Source organism: Rattus norvegicus, chromosome 2, assembly GCF_036323735.1.
Source record: "Rattus norvegicus strain BN/NHsdMcwi chromosome 2, GRCr8, whole genome shotgun sequence".
NCBI classification, from domain to species: Eukaryota; Metazoa; Chordata; class Mammalia; order Rodentia; family Muridae; genus Rattus; species Rattus norvegicus.
Window position 1 is genome coordinate 1,436,055 of NC_086020.1, and position 12,897 is coordinate 1,448,951.

At 44.5% G+C, this 12,897-nt stretch overlaps 1 long non-coding RNA gene across 1 annotated transcript in view; it reads right to left on the reverse strand.

Annotated features, from left to right (window-relative positions):
• LOC134485555 (uncharacterized) overlaps nucleotides 1-12,897 on the reverse strand; it is a 104,870-nt gene continuing 91,973 nt past the window's right edge. The window contains exons 2-3 of the long non-coding RNA XR_010063677.1: nucleotides 3,197-3,411; nucleotides 1-948 (exon numbers count right to left, since the gene is read on the reverse strand). This is a non-coding gene — a long non-coding RNA (uncharacterized LOC134485555). The remainder of the gene's footprint in view (nucleotides 949-3,196; nucleotides 3,412-12,897) is intronic.

Genomic DNA, 12,897 nt, shown 5'->3' on the forward strand with positions numbered 1-12,897 from the left:
TACCAATAAGTGATTTCTTTTTATTCTTGTCATCCACCTTCTTTATAAAGCGAGTATTCGTAAGAGAAATGTCTCCCCAGTTCCCTATTAAATTGTAAAGCATATATGATCTAGTGAGAAAAGCCAACTACAGAGTCTAAGACAGTGGAGCATCCCTTAACTAATTCTTTGGTGGAAGAAGGTGGTAGTGGCAGAAAAGGTCCCTTTGAAACTCAGTAAATGAAATATCAGGAAGTAATTGCACAGTCACCCTGGTGTTAATTCAGACTCCAACTCTCATCTAGGTCTGCTTTGGCTCCCACAGTGTTTCTCTTCATTCATTGGCTGCCACTGTGATGCTACCCTACCCAACTCTGATGTCTTGGACACTCTCCTTTTTCTGTGGCCTCTGCCACCATGTCTGTCCCCAGTCACTCTCCTAAAATTCCAGTCCAGGCTGTTTCTCTCTCCTATAATTCAGGCTCTTGGGGCCTAGTTTTTTGGCTCTGTCCTGACTGCAGCATCAAACATAATGTGGTTTAGCAGGTACCCAACCCCGATGAATTAATATTCAGATGAATTAGTGAGTGGAGGCCAAAGCCAAATCAGACAACCAACAGGAGCCAAATACATTACTGGAAAACCAACATAGTGGATGCCGAAGGATGGAAGGGGTTCCACAGGGAATCATAGTCCTCGATCCCCAGGAGGCAGTGCTTGTTGGTTAGGATTTTCTTGGTGCAGGGAAATATGGACACAGCATCAAAGCACTTAGTAGGAGTGGGGACCCTTAAACACTGTGTAGAGGGCTTAGTGGAGCTGATCCTGGGAAGGGAGATTGGGTCAGAGCAGGTGTCCAGGTATGGCTTGTTTGGTAGAGTTCAGATGACTGTCTATTGCAGCTGATGAACTGTTGGGTCTGGCTGGCTTCCACCATTAATCATTCAGTCCCTGGGTCTCTTTCTTCATCTGCAATGTGACAAGATAATTCTCATTGTAAAGAGATTGAAAGGGAAAGGGAGTTTGGCTGTGAAATAAGTATGGACGCCTTTTGATCAGCTGCTTCCTGACTGAGTATTGCCTGCAGTAGGCAATGGGTGGATGCATAGATGGATGGATGCATGTCTTGCTGGATGCACGGATGTTGGATTCATGGATGGATGGATGGATGGATGCATGGCTGGCTGACTGGATGCATGCTGGATGGATTCATAGGTGGATGGATAGATGCATGCTGGATGGTTGCTTAGATGGATGGATGGATGCATGCATAGATGGATGGATGCATGGCTTGCTGGATGCATGCTGGATGGATGCATAGATGGATGCATACATGGATGGATGCATGGATGTTGGATGCATGGATGCATAGATGGATGCATAGATGGATGCATGGCTTGCTGGATGCATGGCTTGCTGGATGCATGGATGGATGGATGCATAGATTGGATGGATGCATGGGTGGGTGCATGCATGGATGCTAATATGATATATGGATGTGAAAGCTGTTCAGACACAAAATAAAAACTGAGGGTATAGGAATGAGCAAGTCAATTTTGTTCCTTGTCCAGAACTCTCAAAAGAGTTTGGACTGGAGAAGCTTACAACCTTACCATTTTTAAATACACTGTTTTAATGTTATTTGTTGAGAATTTCATACATTGATATAGTATATTTCATTATATCCACTTGAATAATCCCTTGAATACAGGGAAGCCTACTCATGAGTGAGGGGCCACCACTGCAGCATGGTCCACTCACTAGGGACCATACCCCTAAAGAAACCCCACCCCTAGCAGTTCTCAAGTGACAGAATCTTCTCAGCTGCAGGCAGGGGCTTCAGTGCCCTACCACATCCATGCGGGAATGTTGAGTGCTTTGTTCTCCTGCTGGACAACAACTGCACTGAGTTTGTGAGTTCAACGACCATATCATGAGAACATGTCATTGTTTGGATCCAACTCCTTCTGACCTTTGGCTCTTAAACTCTTTCCACCTCTTTTCTTTCCAATATTCCCTGAGCCTTGAGGGAACTTGATATGGTGGGAGCTTCTGTGGCTGAGCTCTCCACAGAGAGTTCATTCTCAATACTCGGACTAGTTATGAATGTATATTAACTACCATCCACTGTATGAAGATGCTCCCCCAATGACCACCGAGAGTTGTGTTAATCTATGAGCTTGTAACTGGTATAGTTTGATAATATATATCCATTTAAGAAAATAGTAGTTATGGTTCACTCCCAGGGCTTATGAGCCTCTCTGCCATGGTTTCCTGACCAGATTTACAATGCCAGGTAAAAGTTTCCTCTTGTAGTGCAGACCTTGAATCCACCCAGAAAATGATTGGTGATCCTCATTACATTCCTGCCATTTATGGCCCACCCATGAGTACATCTTGCCAGGGCTTTTGTTATGTAGCCCTGAGTAGTCACAGTGGAGTGAGAATAGTCTGCATAGCATCTTCTAGCATCATAAAGGGTGGCTATCAGGGGTGGAAGCTTCCTGCTAAGTACTGTCCAGGCAGGTCTGTGTGATGTCTTCAAGTTCTTTGACCTACATGTGTGGTGTCATCAGCTATAGGATCTTACCATCACATTCTGATGGGTAGCCCTGAGCAATGAGAATTGACAACTCTGGTATCGACCAACAACTTGAGAGCAAGGTGTCCTACATCTAGCTCTGGACTTTCTGAGAACTTGTAGCCAATGGAAGGAGAATTACCCACCTTGTAACTTTTGTTGTAAGTTGGCAAGTAGCTTTTCATATGGCTTTTGTATTTTAATGTTCATGGACGTTTTACCTACTTGTATGTCTGTGTGAGGCTGTCAGAAATCCTGCAACTGAAGTTACAAGCAGGGGTGAGTTACCATGGGTGAGTAGGTGCTGGGAATTAAACCCAGGACCTCTGGAAGAGCAGCCTGTGCCCTTAACTGTCCGTCTCTCTGGCCCTTTATATGGCTTTTTCAAATATCTTTAGTGTTAGTTAGTTCTTCTTCATCCTCTTCCCTGCAATCCTAAAGATTTTAAACCAGTGTTTCATTTATGCATTATTTAACTATTGATCTAAATTGGTAGAAAAGATTAAGAAAAACACATGGTTTACAAAATTATATTTGTAATTTGAAGAGGGGATTCTAAAGGCGATTATGTTCAAAACCAACATGGGGAAATCCTAAAAAGGATCTGGCCTCTGCCCCCTTGTTGGAACACCTTACCTGTGTTCTGATTTTCTTCTTTTGTTTATTTCTTTGTTTAAGGGTGTCTGCAATTCCTTTTTGTCCACAGGTGAACACTTTCCAGGCCGTTCTGGCATCCGATGAATGTGATTCCTATGCCCTCTTTCTCTATCCTCCCAATGGTCTTCAGTTTTTGGAACTCACCCCAAAGAATCCTACATTGTCCAGCCGCAGCTTCCTGTTAAGGTGGGATTCTGCCAAGGGGAAGCAGATGATGTGAAGAGAAAAGCCCTGTATTTCAGCCTGACTAACAGTGAGCAGTCGGTGAAGAATCTCTACCAGTGAGTAATGTGGAGTGTGTGACTGTGGTATGCACTGGAAGGACATTTAGTAGGGACACTATCTCTACTGCCCAGAATCCATTTGATAATAACATTTAGTGGCTTCTAAGAAAGGCGCTGGTTGAAATCCAAGAGCTAAGCTGGACCTCTGGAGCTTCAGGCTGTCCAAGATTTAAAGATTCTTTCTTTTTCCTGCACTATCTGTCAGGCATAGAAACCAGAAACAGCAGTGATTATATGTTTTTGCAGAACTACTGGGGCTTGCTGTGAAAAACATTGTTCTTGGGGCTACATAAAAATATCCAGTCATAACTAACTGCCTCAGTGGATGCTTTTCTGGAGAGGAGGCATCATGATTCAGTCTTTCAAACAGGTATTGTTAAGGATTAAATTATGAGTAGTATAATGGGGCGGAGGTAGATGAGGCTTTTATTCGTCTCAGGTTTCTCCTGGCACCATCACCAGAAATCATGCTGACTGGTTTACCCACAGCGTTGCCAGAGACAAATCCATTTCTTAGACTCCCCAGTGGGTTATTCTGCTAGTGCTGCAATAGGCTATTCCGCAGGTATCTGTCCAGTTGGTGCTCCTAAGAGACTATAGACTTCAGGTGGGCTCTTTTGTCTTTGTATTTTGCAATACTAGCTTAGCTCACAGTAGTTACATTGTGGCTTCCCATAGTTGCTTCTCAGTCAAACTAGATCATGGGCAGATAGAGTGACAGATCAAAAATTTGCCAATCACTTTATCTGCAGAGCATTGTGATAAAACCCTTGCAGATATTATCTTAATTAAAACTCTCTCAACTTATAGGCGGTAAGTATAACTATCTTCCCAGTTTTACCAATAGTCTTACCAAAATTATGAAAGGTGCTTATGTCAGAGTCAAATGGCCGAGCCATAGTCAATACAGCTCTGACGTATGGATACAGGGGTAATCTCTTATGCAGAGTATATAGGGTGTTTCTTATTTGGATTTCATGTTACCTGGTTGTGTGTATTTTGGTTATTTTTATCAGTCACTCGGTTACAGCTCACTCTGCCCCTCTCCTGCAATTTTGATATTTCTGGAAAGCATCAAAGGAGACAGTGAAGAACCGGAGTGAATGGATGACAGTGTTTGTGTGTGTGTGTGTGTGTGTGTGTGTGTGTGTGTGTGTGTGTGTGTGCAAGCGCGCGTGTGTCCATGTGCGTGCATGTGTGTGTGAGCACGTGTATGAAGGCCTTTATGGCTCCAGTAGGGAAACACGACTTTCTCCTCACATGCTTTTTGCACACACACACACGTACAGGCACAGACACACGGGCATACACATGCACACACACATCAACTTCTTATGGCTATGCAGGTACCAATTCTCATTCTAATACTCTGTGATTCTTGGTCCTTCCCAGATTCTGTTTGTGTCCAGGGGCTTTGCCTTTAAAAATCATAGTATTTCAAGCACTCAGCCTTATTTCCAAGGGTTCTACATACAAGTGTTCCCTCCTGTTCTGTGATCCATACCGGGTCTTGGTCTCCATCTCACCCTAGTCTGTGTAGTCTAGACTCTAGAACAGACTTAGCAGTTGGCCTCTATCCTTTCTCCTCTAACCTCTTACCCTCTAGCTTAAACACTCTCTCTCCCCAGGTTGTACCTAGAGCCCCTTGGAAGGAGGGCTGAGTGCTTGAAATACTACAATTTTTAAGACACGGGCGTGTGCCAGAAAGGAGCAGCATGAGACATGTCCAGAGTGATTGACAGATTTGGTGTGCCTCACACTTAATAAAATGAGACAAACTACAGATAATGGAATAACATAAAATGCAAGTCAGAATTATCCTACCACTACTCTGAGTGACAACTCTGCTACCTCCCCTTTCAGCGTGGGCTTTGCCTCCCATTCAGTGTTTCCATACTTAACACTGTCTCCTACGCTTCTTTCCTCCAGAATCTGTCAGTTTCGTTGTCTTACGGGTTGAAACTGCATCACACATGCCCAGCATTGAGGACAACATTTGTAAACGAAAGTAGCTCAGGATCATGGTCCTAGCTCCCTCTGGATGCTTTGCTGTACCCCTCCAAGTAGAAGAACATTTTCCTAGTCCTGGAATCTCTTCCTCCAACAGAGGTCATACATTATTCATGTTTGCAGGCCTCTTCTGAAACATATGCATATTCAGGAAGGGAAGAGAGTAGTTCCTGGAAAGGGATTAGTCACAGGCAGGCCAGCATGTCTGTTCTGTTTTGTGATACAGTTTTTCTCTCTAGGAGACAAATTCTATCTGTGAGCATTCATAAACGACCTCAGTGTGGAGGGTAAATTAACTGTTTAGATTCCCACCAGGCACTGTGGCAAATGCCAGGATATTGATTTATGTCTCATTAGAAGGCATTTATTTAGATCCACTCTTGCATGATTTGTATTTCCTTACTCTTTGAAGCTTTGAAGCTGTCCACTTCCAAACTCAAGAGGTTTCCCAGCTGCAATACCCTGCTGTGGGATGGGCTGGGGCTCCAGGGTCTCTTCTTACTGATTGGGTTCAGTTTTTAAAATTACATTACTGTGTAGGAGTTGGGGGTTGGAGGCAGCTGGTGGGGAGGTGTCTGGGTCGGAATCCAGTTTGTCAGAGTTTGTGCTCTCCCCCTACCTCATGGATTCTGGGTATAGCTCTAAGCTCTCTAGGTTAGTGGCTTTCCCTGCTAAGTCATTTTTTCAGCCTGGAGTTTTGTCTTCTGTGGTGTGTTTTATTTGCAACCCTAATTTCTATAAGCACCAACTGAGGGCAAGAGTTGAAGCTCTGCTGATAGAACATTGCCTTGCAGACACAAAGCCCAGAGTTTTGACCTTGGTGCCACACAAACAAGGTTTATTATCACTCCTGGTATCCCAGTGTTTGGGAGGTGGAGGCAGGAGGAATAGAAGCTCAAGGTTATCATCAGCTACATGAGACTGTGTCTCAAAAAATGAAAAGAAACCTTAGCAATTGAATACAACAAATCTCAGAAGGGACGAACACTGACCTGATTGGAGAGGAGAGGGTTTATTTGGTTTACTGTCCTGGGTCACACAGTGCATTAGGGGAGCCAAGGCAGGAACTAAAGCAAGACAGGAACCTAGAAGGAGGTAGGAACTGGAGCAGAAGCCATGGAGGAACATTATTATTGGCTTGGTTCCTCTGTCTTACTCAGCCTGATTTCTTACAACCAGAGATGGTACCCTAGGGTGGTATCACCCATAGTGAACTGCTCTTCCTCCCACCAATCATTAACCAAGAAGACAGCCCTCCCCCAGACTTGCCTTCAGGCCTCTGTGATTGAGGCAATCTCTTCTCAGGTCTGCATCAGGTACTGTCCAGCCAGTACAGCAGAGTATCATGAATACACTTGGGTACAGGTAGTGGCTAGTGGACAGTGCACAGAATGAGATAGAGATAGAGAACTGAAGAAAACCTCAACTCTCTTCATCATTGCAGTAGAAACCTAGACTAGAATGATGAATACTTTCCCCAGTGAACAAAGATCTTGTTATATGATTCAGTGAATCTTAGTACCTCTTTTTAGCCATTCTCTGTTATTCTTGATTGTTGACTTTTGAGGAAATTACATAGTCTGGGATAATTTGAGTTTTGGTATTTTGTGCAATGTCGGCGCCAGCACCAACACAGTACCGAGAATCGGGCTAAAGCCTACGGGATGAAAGAAACACACATACACACACACAGTTTATCGTGTCAAGCCAGAAGAGGAAGAGAGGGAGACGGAGAGGGAGAGAGAGAGAGAGAGAGAGAGAGAGAGAGAGAGAGAGGAAGAGCGGAAGGAAGAGTGAGAGTGAGCAAGAAGAGTGAGTGTGAGGAAGAAGAGTGAGAGTGAGGAAGAAGAGTGAGAGACTCCTGTAGCTTTATTCACCACTTATATACCCAAGTCTCCAGGTAGAAAATAACTGGGAAGCACAGTGGGAAACCCTGTCTCCTGACTACCTGGCTCATGACTTCAGTAACAAAAGACCTACCAGGAGACCTGAATTAATTAGGGAGAAATCCCAGAAGACCAGCCTAAATCTCAAGGATAAATGCTGAGGAAGTAAAAGGCAGAAGTAAATTGACCACCACCCAGGTGTGGTCCAGGTGTGTCCGTTCCACATGCATCAGCCGGGCTCAGCAGAGGTCATGCAGTGGAGACACTGGGTGTTTACTACTTGGTCTTTTCTTCCTGTGCCATAAATACATGGGAGAGGCCTCTGTCCAACAATCCCATGACTTCTTAACTGTGGCCATGCAGTTACAAAGCGGTCAGGCCCAAATCCAATATGGCACTACATCTCCCCTGTTACTCTTTTATAAAAGACCATTAGGTGGAAGTAGTGGTCTGAGAGAGATCAGACACGCCTCACAGACTGCCCACCTCGGCCATGGCGAGCCACTCTTGCAGTTAGGACAGCACCCAAATGGCTAGGAATGAACTTATGCTGTAACACACCGTTCTGTGCTATAAGTGTGTGTTTACTGGGGGAGAAATCTGGTTCTACTGGGACATTTTCTGCAGGTTCAGGAGTTGTTTAGAGAAATAGTTCAGGAGGGAAGAAAACACTTTGTGTTTAACAGAGTATAGAGTAATAGTTAGGGTAGGACCGGTGTTGTCAAGTTTGAATCTTGGCCATGCTAAGGCAACTTATTTCAACCTCAGGTCTTTGATTTTCATTTATAAACGTATTGCCAGGATTTGTTATTAGTATATGTTATGTTTTGAGTGCCTGCATTAGTCTGTTCCTCAGAAGACAATTAAGACCATCATTACTAATCTTTAGAGGATTTAAAACATAGCAAACTGGAGGATGGGGGGGGGGAGTGAACAGCTGGGCTGGAAAACAGAGAAACTGAAAACAGAAAGTCTCATTAAAAAGCTTTTGCCTCCTGGCTCCTTTTCTGCTTGATGAAGTTTGATGAGCATTTGTTTTTGTTAAAGCCAAAGGCATGGATTTCTTTTAAACGTTCTAGAACTTTCAAATTCTTCTAACAATCTCCTAAAATATTCAGTGTGAGTTCTTTCTATCTAAAGAGATTTAAAGGCACGAATCAAAAGTTTCCTCAAAGGGATTTTGTGTTACAGATGTGTTTTTGAGTGGCCTTTTGTTGGGGGTTGTATTTTCCTGGCCCAGGAAGAGCACACAGTTATTGGAAAGTGGGTGTATGTACAGTTGTCTGAAACCTGAGGAGCGGGCTATGGCCCAGCACAAAACTGTAAACTGATCTAAAACCTTCAGAGAGTTTTCTTTTGCAATCGGTCATGGTTCTTGAATCGTGAACTTTGTAGATGACAATGTGTCACAGTGTCAAAGGTTGTACGTGGCTGTTTAAGAGCTCAGAAAGGCATGAAATGGAACCAGTCACTGGGAACTGAGGGTAACAGCATAACCCAGGAGGGACATGATCTGTGGTATTTAATCAGCTGCCAAATGTAGTCAATGCTGACATCTAAATGCTAGAATGCTTATGAAAAAGACATTCAGGGGGAGATTGTCCAACTGGAAGCTTTTAAGTCTTAGAGGAGAAAAATACTTTTAAATTTTATTTAAAAAAATATTTATGTGTGTTCATGTGTACAAGTTCATGTGTGGGAAAGCCTAGCCCTTAAGAAAGAATGTTTGGTGAGCTGTGTGAAGCATAGAAACATGTAATTGTTATTATTTATGTTCAGAGGAAACACTGGTGTCCCAGAGGTTTATCCAGCAGCTGTGGGCTTACTCTGGGCAGCTGTTGACATGGGGCTGAGACCTTCTAGTACCAGCTCAAGGTACGAAATGCGCGGCTTCTGGTAGTGGATGGACTTGAGTTCCCCCGCAGCTCTGTTGTGTAGTTTGAAGACAGATGCTGTTTGAACCTTATTTTCTGAATAGAGAGCACCCTTCTCAGTAAGTTTTAACTTCCCCTTTAAGCATATAGGATTTGGTTTCCTGAGTCAGGGAATTAGGATTTTGTTAAAGGCTCAGAAAATTTCTCTTCTTTTTAGTATTGTTTTCATTAGGGTGTGTGTGTGTGTGTGTGTGTGTGTGTGTGTGTGTGTGTGTGTCTGTGCATGCCTGCCTACCTGCCTGCCTGTGCATATGTATATGTGTTGTATCCACCCCATAGAAATAGGAATAGGAGAGGTGCTCTGAAGTGGCCTCAGGGCAGCTTATGCAGCATGATGGTATAGACAGGTTCCATGATGCCACCCTGAGCAGTGTTTCTTTGTCCTGAGAGCTGGCTGCAGCCCTGCTCATATTGGGAGCTTTCAATTCCAGGCTGCAGTAGGTTTTTGGTTGTCACAGCAGAGAGTATCTACATTCTCACCGCCAGGGAGTAGGACTCCATTTGCAGCGAGAGAGATTCATGGGGAAAGACTGCAGTGCACTTGTTAGTCTCAGTAGATTGAGCAGCTGTGAACTTTCCCTTCACTAAGGCCATCCCTAACTCAAGCCTCGGGAACTGTTCCCTACAGCTTTTACTCTGGACTGAGCTCACCCTCCCTGTTGCCTGCCCTGATCCTCAGCTTCTACCTGGTTCCAGGCAGCTACACACACAGACCAGTTCTTTTAGTCTGGGGCAGGGATTTTGTTGCAGCTTTCAACCTGGAGTAGCAAGCGCTGCTGAGGTGCTGGGGTCCTTGCAGCTGGGAGAACTGAAGTAGAGGAGGAAGGTGCGGCCCAAGGTCGCAAGCTCTGGGCCAGGGTGTGGTGGTCTCACAGGTGGCCATTTCTGAGTACCATCTCCATTGCTGTTTCTCACCCCCTGGCTTCTGATACTCGCAGGCCGCTTCTGACATTCCCATAGCGATGCAGGATGGGGAGGGTTCTGTGGGCAACAAGTAGACACACCACCCAATCCGGATCAGGCGACCCAAGGGTGTGTGTTAGCCCCGCCTTCGCCCTCTCCCCCATGTCCCACACCCAGACTGCTGCCAAGTTGCTCAAATGGTTCTAGCTGTTGGTGGGGTCCTACAGCTGTGATAGGCTCCCCCTCTCCGGCCCCTCCTCCCCACCCACCTCTCAGGCCCTCCTGGAATAGCTGTCCTCCTTTGGGGCCCTGCACTTGCTCCCAGCCATGGTGGCTAGGCTCACTGCTCTCCTCCTTTACCTAGTTTTCTCCTTCGCCATCCAGGTCCAGACATGTAAGGTGAGTGAGGGCTGGGGCACCCGGGCACCCCAACCTGGTGCCTGGGGGTCACTCTGTGCGTGAGCGACTTTGTCTCTACCTGGCTGGCCTGAGGTGTGGCGTCGGGGTAGGAATAGGGAGACCTGGCTGCTCTGGGCCTAGGGGTGAGGGTCTAAGATTTTCTGGAACTGAACCAACTCTGAATTGAAGATGAGGGATGGGACCTTCTTAGGGCTGGAATGCAAACACTAGGATGTTAAAATCCTAGCCATGTATTAGTGATAACAGCTGTCCCCAGTAGTGTACCTTGGGAAAAACCTTGGAAAAAGCAGTCATTTTGAAAATTGACCGTGAGGACACCTGCAGCAAAAGCATCTGGAGAGCATCCCAGGAGACTCTCTGGCCATTTTCATTGGGAACTCGGAGGGTTAGTAGAGAGACAAAGGGAAATTAGGGTGGGGGCGACTTGGACCTCTTAACAGCATCCTACATGCTTGTGGTGTCTGTCCCTACACTTCTAGAGACTCTGGTCATATTTTGTGGAGGAGGTGGACACAGAAATTGTGCTGATTCAAGGGAAAACGTTTCTTTCACCTTGTGCAACTCAATTTGTAGACCAGGCCTAAGTGGCTTTTGCAGTTCTCTGGTGGAACTTTTGGGATCACTTAAGTATACAATCATATGGTCTGCAAATCATGATATTTTGACTTCTTCCTTTCCAATCTGTATCCCTTTGATCTCCTTTTGTTGTCTGATTGCTCTGGAACTATATTGAACTCTCAAGAACTATATTGAATAAGTAGGGAGAGAGTGGGCAGCCTTATCTAGTCCCTGATTTTAGTGGGATTGCTTCAAGTTGCTCTCCGTTTAGTTTAATACTAGCTACTGGTTTGCTGTATTTGGCTTTTACTATCTTTAGGTATGGGCCTTGAATTCCTGTTCTTTCCAAGAACTTTATCACGAAGGGGTGTTGTATTTTGTCAAAGTCTTTCTCAGCCTCTAATGAAATGATCATGTGGTTTTCATCTTTCAGTTTGTTTATATAGTAGATTACGTTGATGGTTTTTTGTGTGTTAAACCATCCCTGCATCCCTGGGATGAAGCCTACTTGATGATGATGGGTGATTGTTTTGATATGCTCCTGTATTCGGTTTGGAAGAATTTTATTGAGTATTTTCTGTTGATATTCATAAGGGAAATTGGTCTGAAGTTCTCTTTCCTTGTTGGGTCTTTGTATGGTTTAGGAATAAGAGTAATTGTGGCTTCATAGAAGGAATTCGGGAGTGCTCCACCTTTTTCAATTTCATGGAATAGTTTGGGTACTATTGGTATGAGGTCTTCTATGAAGGTCTGATAGAATTCTGCACTGAACCAATCTGGACCTGGGCTCTTGTTCGTTGGGAGACTTTTAATGACTGCTTCAGATTCAATGCAATCCCCATCAAAATTCCAAGCCAATTCTTCATAGAGTTAGACAGAACAACTTGCAAATTCATCCGGAATAACAAAAAAGCCCAGGGTAGCTAAAACTATCCTCAACAATAAAAAGACTTCCGGGGAAATCATTATCCCTGAATTCAAGCAGTATTACAGAGCAATAGTGATAAAAATTGTATGGTATTGGTATAGAGACAGACAGATAGACCAGTAGAATAGAATTGAAGACACAGAAATGAACCCACACACCTATGGTCACTTAATTTTTGACAAAGGAACCAAAGAAAAAAGATAGCATTTTCAGAAAATGGTGCTGTTTCAAATGGAGGTAAGCATGTAGAAGAATGCAGATCTATCCATTCTTATCACCTTGTACAAAGCTTAAGTCCAAGTGGATCAAGGACCTCCACATCAAACCAGATACACTCAAACTTATAGAAGAAGAAGTGGGGAAAAACCTCGAACACATAGGCACTGGAGAAAATTTCCTGAAGAAAACACCAATGACTTATGCTCTAAGATCAAGAATCAACAAATGGGATCTCATAAATCTGCAAAGCTTCTATAAGGCAAAGAACACAGTTGTAAGGACAAAATGGCAACCAACAGATTGGGAAAAGTTCTCAGACTCAGGAAACCCCAACTATGTTGTGGCATTGGAGCGACCTTGTGTCCCAGCTCACGGCTGGTGTGGTACCTCTGGTTGCCTAGGTGTGCTTGGGGCTTGGGCAGGGAGCATCTCAGTTAGCTCTCTGTACACCCTTTAGACTCATGCTTAATTTCCACCCTGAAGCAGGTTTAGAGTGAAGCCCTAGTTGTTAATATTCAGTGGATGGGGGTGGATTTCC